Source organism: Phoca vitulina, unplaced genomic scaffold, assembly GCF_004348235.1.
Source record: "Phoca vitulina isolate PV1807 unplaced genomic scaffold, GSC_HSeal_1.0 scaffold3, whole genome shotgun sequence".
NCBI classification, from domain to species: Eukaryota; Metazoa; Chordata; class Mammalia; order Carnivora; family Phocidae; genus Phoca; species Phoca vitulina.
This window is the reverse complement of record NW_022589706.1, coordinates 83,854,547-83,869,466: the sequence shown is the minus strand read 5'-3', so window position 1 is coordinate 83,869,466 and position 14,920 is coordinate 83,854,547.

Below are 14,920 nucleotides of genomic sequence, written 5' to 3'. Positions count from 1 at the left end.
CTCCACCTGTGGCTGAAACATTGGTAGATGGACAAAGTAGCAAATATCTTAGGCATGTTGGGGTTCAATAACCATGGAGTTTCCTGGACAATTCTGCCTCCATTCAGAAAATAAAAACAATCACACACAAAAGCAAGTGATAGTGGGAAAACTGGGGAAGATGTTTGACAAAAGAATTTATCTTTGGATAAATTTTAGCCACATATTTTGCACTATTTGCTGTTTTAAACTTACTACCCATAATTTACAGTGCATAACTTATTGCCATATTAGCTCTCACTTCTCTTCTTTCATTCATCTAACAATTTTGGTGCTGCTCTGAGAACGCCACCACAATAAAGGTATCTTTTCTACTTTCAGAGCTAAAGGATTTATTAATTTTGAAAAAACTGTTTTCCTCCCTAGCTCACCAACTTTCCCAAAAATACAAGAAAGGGAAGAAAGCCTAATTATATTACGCTCTTGATAGAAAAAAAGGGGCAGAAATATAAAACATTAAAAAGGGGAAATAAAGATATAGCACTTGATGAAATTTAATAGGTACTCCTGATAAAAATTGAAATGGAATGGAGTTCCTTAACCTGATACAGTAAACATCTGTCTTTTCTAAAAACCACTTAATTAAGGTATGATTGACATACAAAAAGCTGCATATGGGGCGCCTGGGTGGCTCAGTCAGTTAAGCGTCTGCGTTCGGCTCAGGTCATGATCCCAGGGTCCTGGGATCGAGCCCCACGTCAGGCTCCTTGCTCAGCGGGGAGCCTGCTTCTCCCTCTCCCACTCCCCCTGCTTGTGTTCCCTCTCTCGCTGTGTCTCTCTCTGTCAAATAAATAAATAAAATCTTTTTTAAAAAAGCTGCATATATTTAATGTTTATAACTTGATTAGTTTGGAGATACGTATACATTCATGAAGCCATCACCACAATCTACAAACATCTTTCTTAATAGCAAAAAGTTAAAACATTCCCTTTAAAATCAAGACAAGAAATGGATATTTAATATCACCACTTTTATTAAATATTGTATTGAAAGTGTCAGCCAATGCAATCAGAAAAGAAAAAATAAAGTAAAAGGGTTGAAAAGAAAGAAACAAAACTGCCTGTATTCATTTTCTATGACCTCTGTAACAAATTACCAAAAGTTAGTGGCTTGAAACAACACAAATATCTTATCTTACAGTTCCATATTTCAGAACTCCTAAATGGATCTCCCTGAGCTAAAATCAAGTTGCTGGCAGGGCAACATTCCTCTCTGAAGACTCTAGGGGAGAATCAGTATCCTTGCCTTTTCCAGCTTCTAGTGGCTGCCTGCATTCCTCGGCTCCTTCTTCTGTCTTCAAAACCAGCAACATCAAACCAGGTCCTTCTGATGTTATCACCTCTCTGGTTCTCCCACTTCCACCTCCCTCTCCTTCTTTTAAGGCCACTTGTGATTACATTTATCTCACTTGGATAATCTAGGATAATCTCCTTAGTTTAAGGTTAGTTGATTAGCAAACTTAATTTTTCTTCCACTTCAATTCTCTTTCAGCATATAGCATACCATATCCATAGTTTCTAGGAACTAGGACATAGACATTTTTGCGGGGGGGTGGTCATTATTCTGCTTACCACACTGCCATTATTCACAGGTTATTTGATTGTGTATATAGATAAACCTAAAGAAACTACAAATTATCAGATTTTGTAGTATTGACATGTTCTAAAAATTTTAAGTAGTTAACAGCATTGATATTTTTAGATAAAGCAAAAATGCTATTCCCATCCCATGTTTCACATGCTATACTACTAAGAATACTTGAAATTCTTTGCATTATGCTAATACTTAAATATGCATTGGCTTCTATTTATCTTCAAAATATTATGATGTGTGGTTTTTATTGTTTTTATTGATTTAAACTGGGAAGCTCTTTCTGATTGTATTGTTTTGTTTTAAGCTATTTGAGGATTTCCGGAGAGAGCGTGTGACAGGATACTACTATTATATACTGGCACACTGACTCCGCATAACACTGACAAATAACTATTAGTCTCCTTCTATAAATAAAAAAAGCTGAGACTCAGAGAAGTTGGATCACTGGTTATCCAGTCAGTAAGTGACCGAGCAAGGATTTCAATGCAGGACAAATGTTACAGCCCTGGAAAGCTCTACCACCTTCCAGCTTCACTGCTCTGCCCTCTGGCAGGGACTTGGTGCTTTTACCATTTCCTCCAACTCTGAGATGACAAGACTCCTTATGTGATGAAGGACAATAATCATTCCATTAATAATTAATTATAATTACACTAAGCTAATTAATAATAAATTAATTCCACTGATAAGTACTCTTTACACCCCTAGCTATTCTTTTCTTCTCTTCAGAACAAAAGCTCTGCATATCTGTTATCATAGTGGAAAGTTTGCAGTGATAAGAAGGTTTCATTCTATATTGGGAACATGAGCCATTTGTTCTTAAAAACTTAATGCTTTTTCTTGAATTTCCGTGACTATTTTACTGTCCCCAAACCTCCTGTATACCCCATGTACACAGGCCTAAGCACCAGTCGTGAAAGGAAAGCTAATATGGGATCTATGCAGTTTTCTTCTTGTGTCCCCAGCTTTACTGAGGTATAATTGACAAATAAAAAGTGTATACATTTTACGTGCACAATGTGATGTTTCGGTGTGCATGTAGATTGTGAAATGATCGCCACCATCAAGCTAATTAACATTTCCATCACCTCACATAGTGGCCATTTCATGTGTGTGAAAGTGGTGAAAATACTTAAGATCTACTCTCTCAGCACATTTCACGTATACAACCCCATGGCTTTTCTGGGCCTTACTGTACCAGTATCATTGAAATAAAATATATTTTGTTCCACCAAAAAAAAATTCAAGTATACAATATAGTATTGACTATAGTCACCATGCTGTACATCAGGTCTCCAGAACTTATTCATTCTGCATAACTGAAACTTTGTGCCCCTTGACCAACATCTCCCCATTTCCCTCAACCCCCAGCCCCTGACAAGCACCATTTTACTCTCTGCTTTTAAGAGTTCACCTGTTTTAGATTCCACATATAGTGAAATCATGTAGTATTTGTCCTTCTGTATCTGGCTTCTTTCCCTTAGCATGACATCTTCCGGGTTCAACCATGTTTTCCAAATGGCAGGGTTTCTTTCCTTTTTAAGGCTGAATAATATTCCATGATGTATATTTTTTCTTCATCCATTCATCCACTGACAATACTTAGGTTATTTCCGTATCTTGGCTACTGTGAATAATACCACAGTAGTTTTCTTCTAATACCTTGAGTTCAAAAATAGTGAATGTCACCACCTCCCAAGACACTTAGCACGTTTCCTTGCGTAAAGATAGTGAACTATTAACAGGAGAGAGATACGGGACTCTCAGGAAGGAGCAATTAGAGGGAAGGAATCAAAAGACAGCTGTATTAAGAGCCATTAAAATAGAGGCATTTTGCGACATTTTCACAGTCTAGTTCAATCACTGGACAAGCTAGAACTCCAAGGGTCTTTCTCAGGCAGTTCCACATGCCAGAACACATATATAACCCTGATGCTTTGTGCTACAAGCCTGGCACAATGCGGCATATTATAATATTAGCAAAGACAAAGAGATTATTAACACCTAGCTTAGGATAATGGGCTTTTCATGACCAGTCTCTTCCTGTTTAAGTTCAATAGTGCAGAACTTTATTGACACTCAGTAAAAGTAAACTCAGAAAAATATCATCACAGATCACTGCAGCACTCTTTCTTCTGTCATATAACTCCCTAGCAACTCCGCATATAGTTGTGTTCTCTTAAAGATACTGACTCTTAAGATACTTGACTAAAATCTATTTAGCTCCGAATTACAGCAACAAGTCAGTAAGTAACACAGGTGATGCTTCCTCCACAGAGGTGATGACCCTTCCTCATATGCCCTTGAGCTGCTTTCTAATACCAGTGATAGGTTTGCAATGAACCAAGAAAATGCTCTTGTTCAAGGTCCTTTGAGGCAAGTGGCATGAATTTAAGCAATCCACCAACATGTCCAAACCTAACTAGTTCCTTGGCTTTATCTAGCATGGGCACGGTGTGATCAAACTCCAATCGATTAGTTCAGCTCAACAAACAGGTGGAGAGGGCAGCTGCCAAGCTCTGAAAGTAAGACACAAAAGAATTCAGGATCTATGCAGGTAAAGAGGTAATAGTGATAGATGCCATTTAATGAGCGCTTACCACACATTATTATGCTAACTCATCGTACATAATATCTCATTTAATACTAATGACCACCCTGTGTGCTAGACACTTTATTGTTCTCATTTTACACGTTAGAAAACTGAAGCTCGGAGAAGTTAAGTGATTTCTCCAGGTTCACACAGCTAGAAAGCAGCAGAGCCAGAACTGGAAACGAAGCGCTCTGATTCTACACTTTCACTCACAGTGTTAAAACTATGGCCTTGCAGTCAGTGCCGAGTCGGAGCGGTGTTCAGGATACACTGTGGCACAAGGGAGGGATATTTGGCCTAACCAACTCCATTTCTCACCCTACAGCTCAAAAATGCTAAAAAGGGATGCGGTTGGCTTCATGGGAGGAGGTAACAAATCTACCCAGGACCCGGAAGGTTTTGCAAACATCTGTTCCCAGTATCTGAAATTGGTCCATATGGGAACTGGAGGGTGAACTTCACCTTCCTAAGACCATAACCCAAATTAAAATTCATGATACTCACTAAAAATGTTTTCTGTGGCCTCCATCGCATGTATCAAATCCCACAATAAATCGGGTCACGGTCTCTTGTTGAGTTTCCCCAAAACTAGCCACAATTCGTGACACCTCTCCTTCCATATGATACCATCTAGTTCTTGTCAGAGTAAACGTGAGAGCAGAAAGAAGCCAGTTGTAGTGGCTAGACTGACACGGACTTCAAATGTAACTCGAAGCCCAGACAGCAAATGCCGGCTTATATGTAAATATTGTATACAAATATTTGTGTGTGTGTGTCCGCACATGCATGCTTTGGGGTCTCAACAAAAACCAATCCTGAGGTATAGAAGCAGTTGATCCATATTCCAAAATATACAAGGATAAAATTAAGATAGAAAACAATAAAGAACAAGTCTCACTACATGATTAAGGTGCTAGTTTTGTTATATTTACTATACTCAGAGAATATTCAGTCATTCACACTAAAATCACAAATGAGAGATATGAATCAGATAATGAAAAGGGATGCCTAAGAAAAAGCCGATACTCAGAATAAACTTAGCTAATGCTGAGTTAGAGCACGTAACTGCAATGTATCATGTGAGGCTGGTCATTATAATAAAAGCTTCCATTACATAGCCTTCCCTGGTTCACAGCACTGTCCTGTAGAGTAACTCTTAAGAATAATTACATTTGAATTCATCTTGCACTTGCCTTCTAAAGAGCTGAGGGCACCTTCACATATAAAATGGAAGCAAGCAGAACCTCCCTGGGAAAAGAAACAGGGCGTCAGTGAAATGTAAGCAGAAATTCTTTGCAGTGGATTTCAGGACACTAACGAATGCAACATTCTGACATTCAGAAATCCAAATCTGATTCATAGAGAAGTAGGGAGATGAGAGGTAAAAAAAGATGAATGGATGCTGGGGACTGTGCAGGGCACCGCTAAGAAAACATACAGAAAAAAACTGGCCTCTTGACAGGTTCAAAGTGTTCCTCGCTTCTGGTCGTCTCAGGAGTTCCGTGGTGGTGGATGCATTTCCTCCTGTGGCTTCACGTGGTCTCCCCTCTCCACGGGTCTCCATGTGTCCCCTTTCCACAAAGACTCAGATAAGATTAGGGCCCGACCTACTGCCCTCATCTCAACCTAATCATCTGCAAAGACTACTTCCAAATAAAATCACATTCACAAGGACGGGGAATTAGGACTGCAACATCCTTTAGGGGGACAGAATTCATTCCCTAACAGGGGGATAGAACAGAAAAAGATAAGTCGAATACAAGTATCACCCTGGTGATAGCAGGTATCACCCTGGGAGCTTGGTTTTTCCAGCCCGACCATGGACCATGGTAGCCAGCACACTCCTGTGAAAGTCGGAGTAATGTTCTGGGAGGAACATGGATAGTCCAAAAATAAAGGGCTTGGCATACAGCACATTGTTTGTTTCTGGTGGATGCTTTTTAAAAAGAGGGGGTTTCATAATAAAGACACTTCAGTTTTGGTATCCTATGAGGTTGTTTATTAAGAACAGATTCTTGGGGCGCCCGGGTGGCTCAGTGGGTTAAGTGTCTGACTCTTGATCTCAGCTCACGAGCTGATCTCTGGGTTATGAGTTCAGGCCCAGTGTTGGGCTCCACGCTGGGTGCAGAGCCTACTCAAAGAAGAAGGAGGAGGGGGGAGAGGGGGAGGGAAAGAAGAAGAAGGAGAAGAAGAAGAAGAGGAAAAGATTCTTATATAGCTGACATAGGAATTTACTTCTTCTTCAGACTTCACCAAAATCTACAAGCCAACAACCAGAACAAAGAGATAAATAACTCACAACTTTGCATAGTAATCACGAAAGACAGTTTTTCAACTATGAAAAAGTCTATGTGTAAACCCAGTTTAGTTTCTGAGCCCACTCATGTAGCATTTATTCCATAAGAGTAATATATAAAAATGGGTTTTCCTCCTCCAAGTTTCTCATATATATTAAATTTTTGAATGCAAAAAAAATCACATAAGAGACAAAAAGAGGGCAAAACAGTAAGAATAGTATATAATTTTAATATTTTTGCACTTTTTTTGTTTAATGAGCCTACTAAACTTTAATTTTTTAATGAAGTTATAACTGTTTCATAAAGTTATAACTTCAGTGTAAATTAGAAACCCTTAAATTGGCGGTATTCTGCAATGAACAAAATAATTTTGTATCAAAATATTTAGAGTCTCAAATATTTGATAACAAGAGCACTGGGCTTATTATAAGGGAATAACTGGTATGCACAAAAGATCAAGACATATTTATGTAAAGTGTAATAGTGTATTAGGTACATGGAGGCAAATGGAGTGGACTTTACTCCTCCTTCAGTAAAGGTGTCCAACGCTTCATTTGATTTAAGATTTCAAAGTAGATATTCTTCTGAATGTGAAACTGAAATTTTCCCATAATTTGTCTATGTTTCTTTAGCATTCCCCCAGTCTTTCCTCCTGTATTAACAAGTCCCAGACTAAGAAAAAATTAAATCCAATTTTGAGTTTTTAAAGAGTTTTCTACCTTATTCATACTTGACTTCCCATCAACACTATGCCTAATCTATAAAGTTTATTTCAACCTAACGTAGAATTCTGAGGGATAAAGACATTTTTTCCAGCACATCTCACCAATAGAGGGCAGACCCTGAATGCCCAGAAAAGTGATGTATCCTTAAATGCCCTTGAACCAGTTTCCTCATAAACTCACAGATGAATAAAGAATTACAGCTGCAAGTTTTTCTGATTATGTTAGTGAGCCCTAATCTAATTCACTTATCTGAAATGTAGTCCTTTATAAACACATCTTCTCTCTCAAATAATGTCCTCTTGTTTTAAGAAAACAGTACCAAAAAGCAAGCAAATAAGCAAACTAAATGTTTCCACAAGTCCCAAATCCAAATAACACAAGAATTAGTACAAAATCTTAGGTATGCAACCAGTAGGTTTTCCCAGTAAATCCAAGGAAAGAGGTGTGTGCAATGAAATCCAAAAATCTGTGTGCTAATTAACATAAAGATTTATATTTCAATTTAAAATAAACTCTAAACAAAATATTTGCCCCCAAAAAGCCCACGTATTTGAAAACTAATGGAAAGAATTTGCCTGAATGTTAATGAATTCATTGATTTTTAAAAATTAAATGAATTATGTAAGTGCTTTTAAAAACACTAGTAGTACATTTTATAGTCATTTTTATTGGACAGCAAACTCAAGCAATTCAATTAACATAACATTATTTATGTTCAGAAAGTGAAATTTGTTCAATATTTTTCTCTGTATTTCTTGATCTAGCTTCCCTGCCCACACACTTTTTTCAAATCAAAAACACTTTAGCACACATCATATATAAACCTCCAGAATAAGATGAACATAAGGAGGCTCCTGCCCTCAAGCTATTTGCAATCTATATAAACAAAATCAACCCACTGGAATGCCCCGGTCAGCATGAAATAAATTCTATAATGATGGCACAAAGAAAGTGTTGTGGGGGAAACCAAGAAGAAATATTAAATAGTTCTTGAACTCATGGGTCTTAAGCAGAAGAAAAGTGCTTTCATATTGACGTCATGGTTTTTACGTCCTGAATCAGGCTTTTCTTAGCAAGTGAGGACATTCTCAAGAGTTTAGCAGAGATTCTGGTACACTTGCCAATCAGTTTGTGTCTACATATAAACTTTTATATAAAAATTTTATATAAGAAAGGGATAAAGGTACAAACTTCCAGTTATGAAATAACTGAGTCATGGAGATGTAATGTACAACACGGTGACTATAGTTGATAATACTGTGTTGTATACTTAAATGTTGCTAAGAGAGTAGATCTTAAACGTCCTTATCATAAGAAAAAAATTTCCGTAATGACCTATGATAACAGATGTTAACTAGATTTATTGTGGTCATCATTTTGCGATATATACAAATATTGAATCATTATGCCGTACACCTGAAACTAATATAATGTTATATGTCAGTTATACCTCAATTTTAAAAATTCAGTTATTTGAATGTAAGCTGCGTTAATTTTACTAATTCATAAAGAATTGTGTAATATAAAAATAACTGCATTTGTCAGGTCAGAAAAGCAAAGAGAGCAAAGGAAATGTCTTCTCTGACACAGTCCCAGCACAGGGTCATTGTGTGATCTTGGGCAAGTCACCCCATCTCTCTGGGCCTCAGTTTTGGCATATTAATGTCAAAAGAGTTGAAAAAATATGGGGACAACTCATATGGAAGAAAATAAAATTTCTGCCTCATAGCATATAGAAAAGTAACTTCCATGTGGATTAATGATGTGCATGTAAAATAGTAAAACTCTTAAACTTTAAAAGAAACAAAGCTGTAGAAATAGTATAGTAACATAGCATACTCTAGAGTACTATCGTGCTGCTAGAGGATAGGAGCATCATCACACAGTGGAATCCGATACAGCAGCTAACATTAATTCACTAGCTCTACATGTAAAAACATGGCTAAATCTCAAAAACATAATGCTGAGGAAAAGCAGAAATTACAGAATTATATGTATTGGATGGTGGCATTGATGTATAGTTGAACACAAAGCAATACTACATTGTTACGGATGAGGAATAAAGCAAATATAAAAGCTGGGCTGTAAAGACAGTCTTGGAGTTCAGGATAGGGGTTACTTCCGGGGGTGAGAGAAAGGAATGGGGGGAGCGGGATTGGAACAAAGGAAGCTTCGACTGTATGGTAACACTTAATACAAGGAAGGAAGGAAGGAAAGATGGATAGACGGAAGGAAGGAGGGAAGGAGGGAAGGAGGGAAGAAAAAGACAGGAAGAAGAAAGGCATGGCAATACCTTACTGTCAGACATTGTACCACCAGAGCAGGGACCTGTCCGGGAACGGACTGGAGTCCTAGGGCTGGTCTCTGAGACCACGGGTGGCTCTGGGCCCTGGTGACCCCCAAAGTCAGAAGAATTTGAAAGGAGTTTTCCCAGCAAATGGAACATCTAATAGTTCTGCTCAGACTTACAAACACTCCAGGACAAGAGTATAGTTAGACTAAGGCAAAGAGCATGTACTTTCTCCCTCAACCTCAACTGATTATTAGCTGTGTTTACTGAGGTACAAAAGAGAAAGTGGATCGAGAATTCAGAAAAAAAAAAAAACCCAGACATTTGGAAATAAAGGAAAGTGTATTTGCATTCATTTCTGAGCTTGAAATCAAGGATCTACAATATGTCGCCTTATATGAAGTCCCTTCTACACTCTCCAAAGTCACCCAAATTAAAGCACATGGATAGTTTAACTTCACAGCATAATCCCCCCAAAATCTCTGTTTTTCTCCTTCAGATCATTTACTGTGGCTAATAATTAGCAAAATTTGACTAATAACGCATTTTATAGCCTTTCTTGTATTTAGGACCTTGCCCAAACGTCACAACACTGTAAAAGGAAAAGATGAGGTGCCTAAGATCACCTGCATCATTCCCAAGGGAAGAAAAACAAGTTCTAGGCAGGCCTGAGTATTTATTTCTATAAACATTTGTATCAACTTATTACAAAATAACATATCTTTGTAATATTTCCCAATTTAAAAATCATTTCACATCAATTATGTCAGCTGAATTTTACAGAAGCAATAAAAACAAGCTCAGGAAAGTGAACCCTTGGCTCTAAGTCCCCACTAGAAAGTGAGAGGTAGGGACTGGAATCCAACTCCAGGCAGAGGGATTTCAGATGTCTGACGAGATCCTTCCCCAAGCTGCAGCTGTCTGCTGGGGAGTCGGGAGTCCCAGCACTACTATCAGGGGATTCAGAACCATCGAATTCAAGATCACAACAGGGTGCAGGGTGGCAACTTTTCATGGCTGGGGAATACAACCAGCCCCTTGCGCTCAACCCTTCCCAGTAATTCAGCACGGGGGACTGGATTAATTATTTCCTCAATGAGGGGGGAGAAAGAGTCTGGTTTGGAGCCTGAAATCATTCCCTAAAGTATCCTAGCAAGTAAGCAGTAAGAACCAGCACTTACAGAGCATCTACTGTATTGTCAGGACGATATAGGTAATTTACCCACCCTCCTCCCAGAATCAGCTGCTCTATTCCAAATGAGGAAACCAAAGAGAAAAATTAAGTGATTTCCCTGTGATCATATGCATAAGCTCAGAGCCAGGACTTGACCCCAGATCCCCTGCCATCAAAGCCCTAACTCTTCCACCAAGCTGTGCCTGTGCTCTGCCATGGGAGGGGGGTCTCAAAGTCAGCACTAAACAGTTCTGCTCCACAGGGACAAGGGGTGGAAAGCTTACTTTTCCAGAACCTGCTTTTTTTTTTAGCTTGTTTCAATTTATTTATTTATTTATTTATTTTAGAGATGTATTTATTTATTTGAGAGAGGGAGAGAGCACAGATGGACAGTGAGAGGGAGAAGACGACTCCCTGCTGAGCAGAGAGCCCGACGTGGGGCTCGATCCCAGGACCCCAGGATCATGACCCGAACCGAAGGCAGACGCTTAACCAACTGAGGCACCCAGGTGCCCCTTCATTTATTTTTTTTAAAAGACTTGAGAGAGAGAGAGCGTGTGAGTAGGGCGACGGGCAGAGGGAGAGAGAAAAGCAAAGAAGCAGACTCCCCACTGAGTAGGGAGCCCCATGTTGGGCTCAATCTCACAACCCTGAGATCATGACCTGAGCTGAAATCAAGAGTCAGATGCTTGACCACTGAGCCACCCAGGCACCCCCATTTTATTTTTTTATTATTAGTTTCAGAGGTAGAATTTAGTGATTCATCAGTTGCCTATAACACCAGTGCTCATTACATCAAGTGCCCTCCTTAATGCCTGTCACCCAACTACCCCATCCCCCACCCACCTCCCCTCCAGCAACCCTGTTTGTTTCCTATAGTTAGGGGTCTCTTATGGTCTGCCTCCCTCTCTGTTTTCATCTTGTTTTATTTTTCCTTCCCTTCCCCTAGGTTCATCTGTTTTGTCTCTTAAATTTTTAAATTCCACATATCAGTGAAATCATATGGTATTTGTCTTTCTCTGACTGACTTATTTCACTTAGCATAATACCTTCTAGTTCCACCCACGTCATTGCAAATGGCAAGATTTCATTCTTTCTGATGGCTGAGTAATATTCCAGTGTGTGTGTGTGTGTGTGTGTGTGTGTGTGTGTGTGTGTGTGTGTATACACACCACATCTTCTTTATGCATTCATACAAAGATAAAGAGAAAATCCTGAAAGCAGCTCGGGGATAAGAGGTCCTTAACCTACAAGGGTAGACAGATAAGGGGGCAGCAGACCTGTCCACAGAGACCTGGCAGGCCAGAAGGGACTGGCATGACATATTCAACATGCTAAATGGGAAAACATGAAGCCAAGAATACTTTATCCAGCAAGCCTGTCATTCAGAATAGAAGGAGAGATAAAGAGTTTCCAGGACAAACAAAAACTAAAGGAATTTGTGATCATGAAACCAGCACTGCAATAAATATTTAAGGGGGTCCTTTGAGCAGAGAGAGCCCGCAAACAACAAAGACCAGAAAGGAACAATCTATAGGAACAGCGACTTTATAGAACCTGCTTTTTAAACCCCTTTATTTAGTATGGCATTCAAAATTCTGGCATGTGGATGTATACTGCAAATAACAATGGAAAGTCGTTAACAATCAACCTAAAGCAATACTAAGAAAATGAATGTACATGGGAGGAAACTGAGGAGCATTAAGTCAGAGCATCCTCTCGCAGGGAGAGGCTGAACACTGGCCATTCAATTTACAAGGAGATTGTTGAAGCTCAAGGAAAAACAGAAAGTATATTTCTTAGAACTGATGGCATGTTTTTGCAGATAAAATATACTTATATATCAACAGCATTTAAAATCTCTATAGTCAGAAGTTTTTACACAGGATAAAGTAAGGGAGAGAGGTTTAAGGCTTCTATGAACCTTCATCACTGATGTTCGCAATCATTTGGTTCTCTTTTAGTTAACACTTCTGGGGAAAAGAGGTGTTGGTAGCATAGGAATTCCCAGATCTTTATTTCTATAAAATTAACAGCAGAAGTCAGCAATTAATATTCTACCAAGACCAGACATTTTATATACGTAATAATAATAACAATAGTAATGGAGTTAGCACTTACTAAACATTTGCTGTAATGTCAGGCACTCGTCTAAATGCTTTACTGTATTATCTCATTTGATCTTCCCAACGACCTACTATTTGCCCTATTTTCCACAAGAGGAAGTTGAATAACTCACCCAGACCTCATGCAGCCAACGAATGGTGGAATCAAGCAATCTGACTCCAGGCCCTGAGCTCTAACCCAAGCCACTTAATTTGAGCATCTCCAGGGCGCCTGGGTGGCTCAGTCCATTAAGTGTCTGACTCTTGATCTCGGCTCAGGTCTTGATCTCAGGGCCATAAGTTGAAGCCCCACAGTGGGCTCCATGCTGGGTGGGCGTGGAGCCTACTTAATAAAAAGAGAGATATGATCATTTGAATGGCCCCATAATCCTGTATCCTGTAAGATCCTTTTTACGGCTAACAAAATTGCCCCTCAAGTGGGTTAAGCAGTTGAAACAGAGCTCAGCCTCAAATGCAGGTCAGTCTATCTCCAAAACCTTCTACCCCAGTTTCCCTAAAAAGAAATGAGCTGCCAAAGGCGGAGACAAGAAGAGATAGTTCTGGGGAACAAGCTCTATGGATACCTCTCAGAGGTCAGTGGGGTTTCTCCCGCACCTCGAAATCTAGACAACTGTGTCTACAAACCCCTCTGCGCATCTCGGGAGGAGCCCCAGGAGTGGTCAGGGGTACTGTTCCGTCCCAGCCATCTTGGCCTCCAGTGTCCTGTCTCTGCTGACCGCTATTCCCGTTCTCCCCTGTGGGCCCAGTTCTGGAATCCAGCCCTGTCCCCACGAGATCCACAGTGGTCCCAGGTGCATGTACCAGACAGCCCTGTTCTTCTGTTTAAAAATAGAAAGGTTCCCAGACCTTTTCTCCCACCGCAGCTTCCCATCAGGATGTTCATCACTTCTTCACCCCCCTGTCCTCTCTCCTTGAGCCCCCATCTCCGGGGCAAGGATTCCTTCCCCTTTTCCAGGTACAGTCATTCAGTCTCAGGGCCCCGTCTATTTAAGATGCCCTCCTGAGGGCTGTAATGTCATATCTAGAACCCTTCTCAAGGGGTTTTTCCTTCCCCAGCGGAGGCACAACTCTGGCTTTGACAGTGGCAATCACACCCAGCTCCCAAGCCGACCGCAGGACTTGATCATTGGGAAAACTATCATGGGGAGTAATGTCAAGGCTACAGACATTGCATGTCAGGAAAACCTCAGGATACTTCACTTTTCACAAGTTTATAATGTCAAACATCTAACATCCAATTCGACACTGCTTTATCTCCGTTGCTAAAATTAAACACACATCTTATATAACTTTGGCTGCGACTGACCTGCCCCCATCTCTCAGTCTCAGAGGTAAGTCAGGAAGAAAGGAATCTTGTTGGCCAAGCACTTGGCAGCCACGTGGCTCCCAGGCCTGCCAGTTTCCAGGGACGCCGATCCTGGCAGCCCGCCTGGAAGCCTCGGGGCTCCTGGGTCCCGTGCCTAATCTTGCAGGGTCACCCGAATGGTGACTCAAAAGGCTTACTGACGTTTCTGGACTTTTTTCACATCAGGGCGAGCTAACACATCGCTGAATGCTGCCTCAGGGATGGCCTTAATGATTGTCTTTCGGTGTCACTGTGACCCCCCAACATAGACTTTCTCCAGGAAACGCAGCTGATGCCATCAGGCTCCGTCGACCCTGCCAGGAGCCATGTTAACCCTCTATCAGCAGACCAGACTGGCAGTGTGAAGAATCCTGTCCTCACTCTGCCCCAAAGCAGCCCTGTGGCCTGGAGCCGAGCATATGACCTGAGCCTCCGTTCCTTTCTCTGATAATGGAGATAATAATTTGTTAGCTGTAACTGCTGTTACACAGGTAAGCAAATACGATCTTTACTTTAAAAGTATTTATTGAGTACCTACACAAGGGATACAGCGGGAAAAGGTCAGACCCAGGCTCCGGCCCATGCAACTTTCATTTTAAGGAGGAAAAACAGACCTTCAACACACAATGATACAGCTCATTTATTAATTAGTTACGATTGTGACCAGTTCTCCCGAGGGAAAGTATGGGATCCTGTGGAAATACCAGAGATGGGCTGGAGTAGATTTCCCAAGGGGG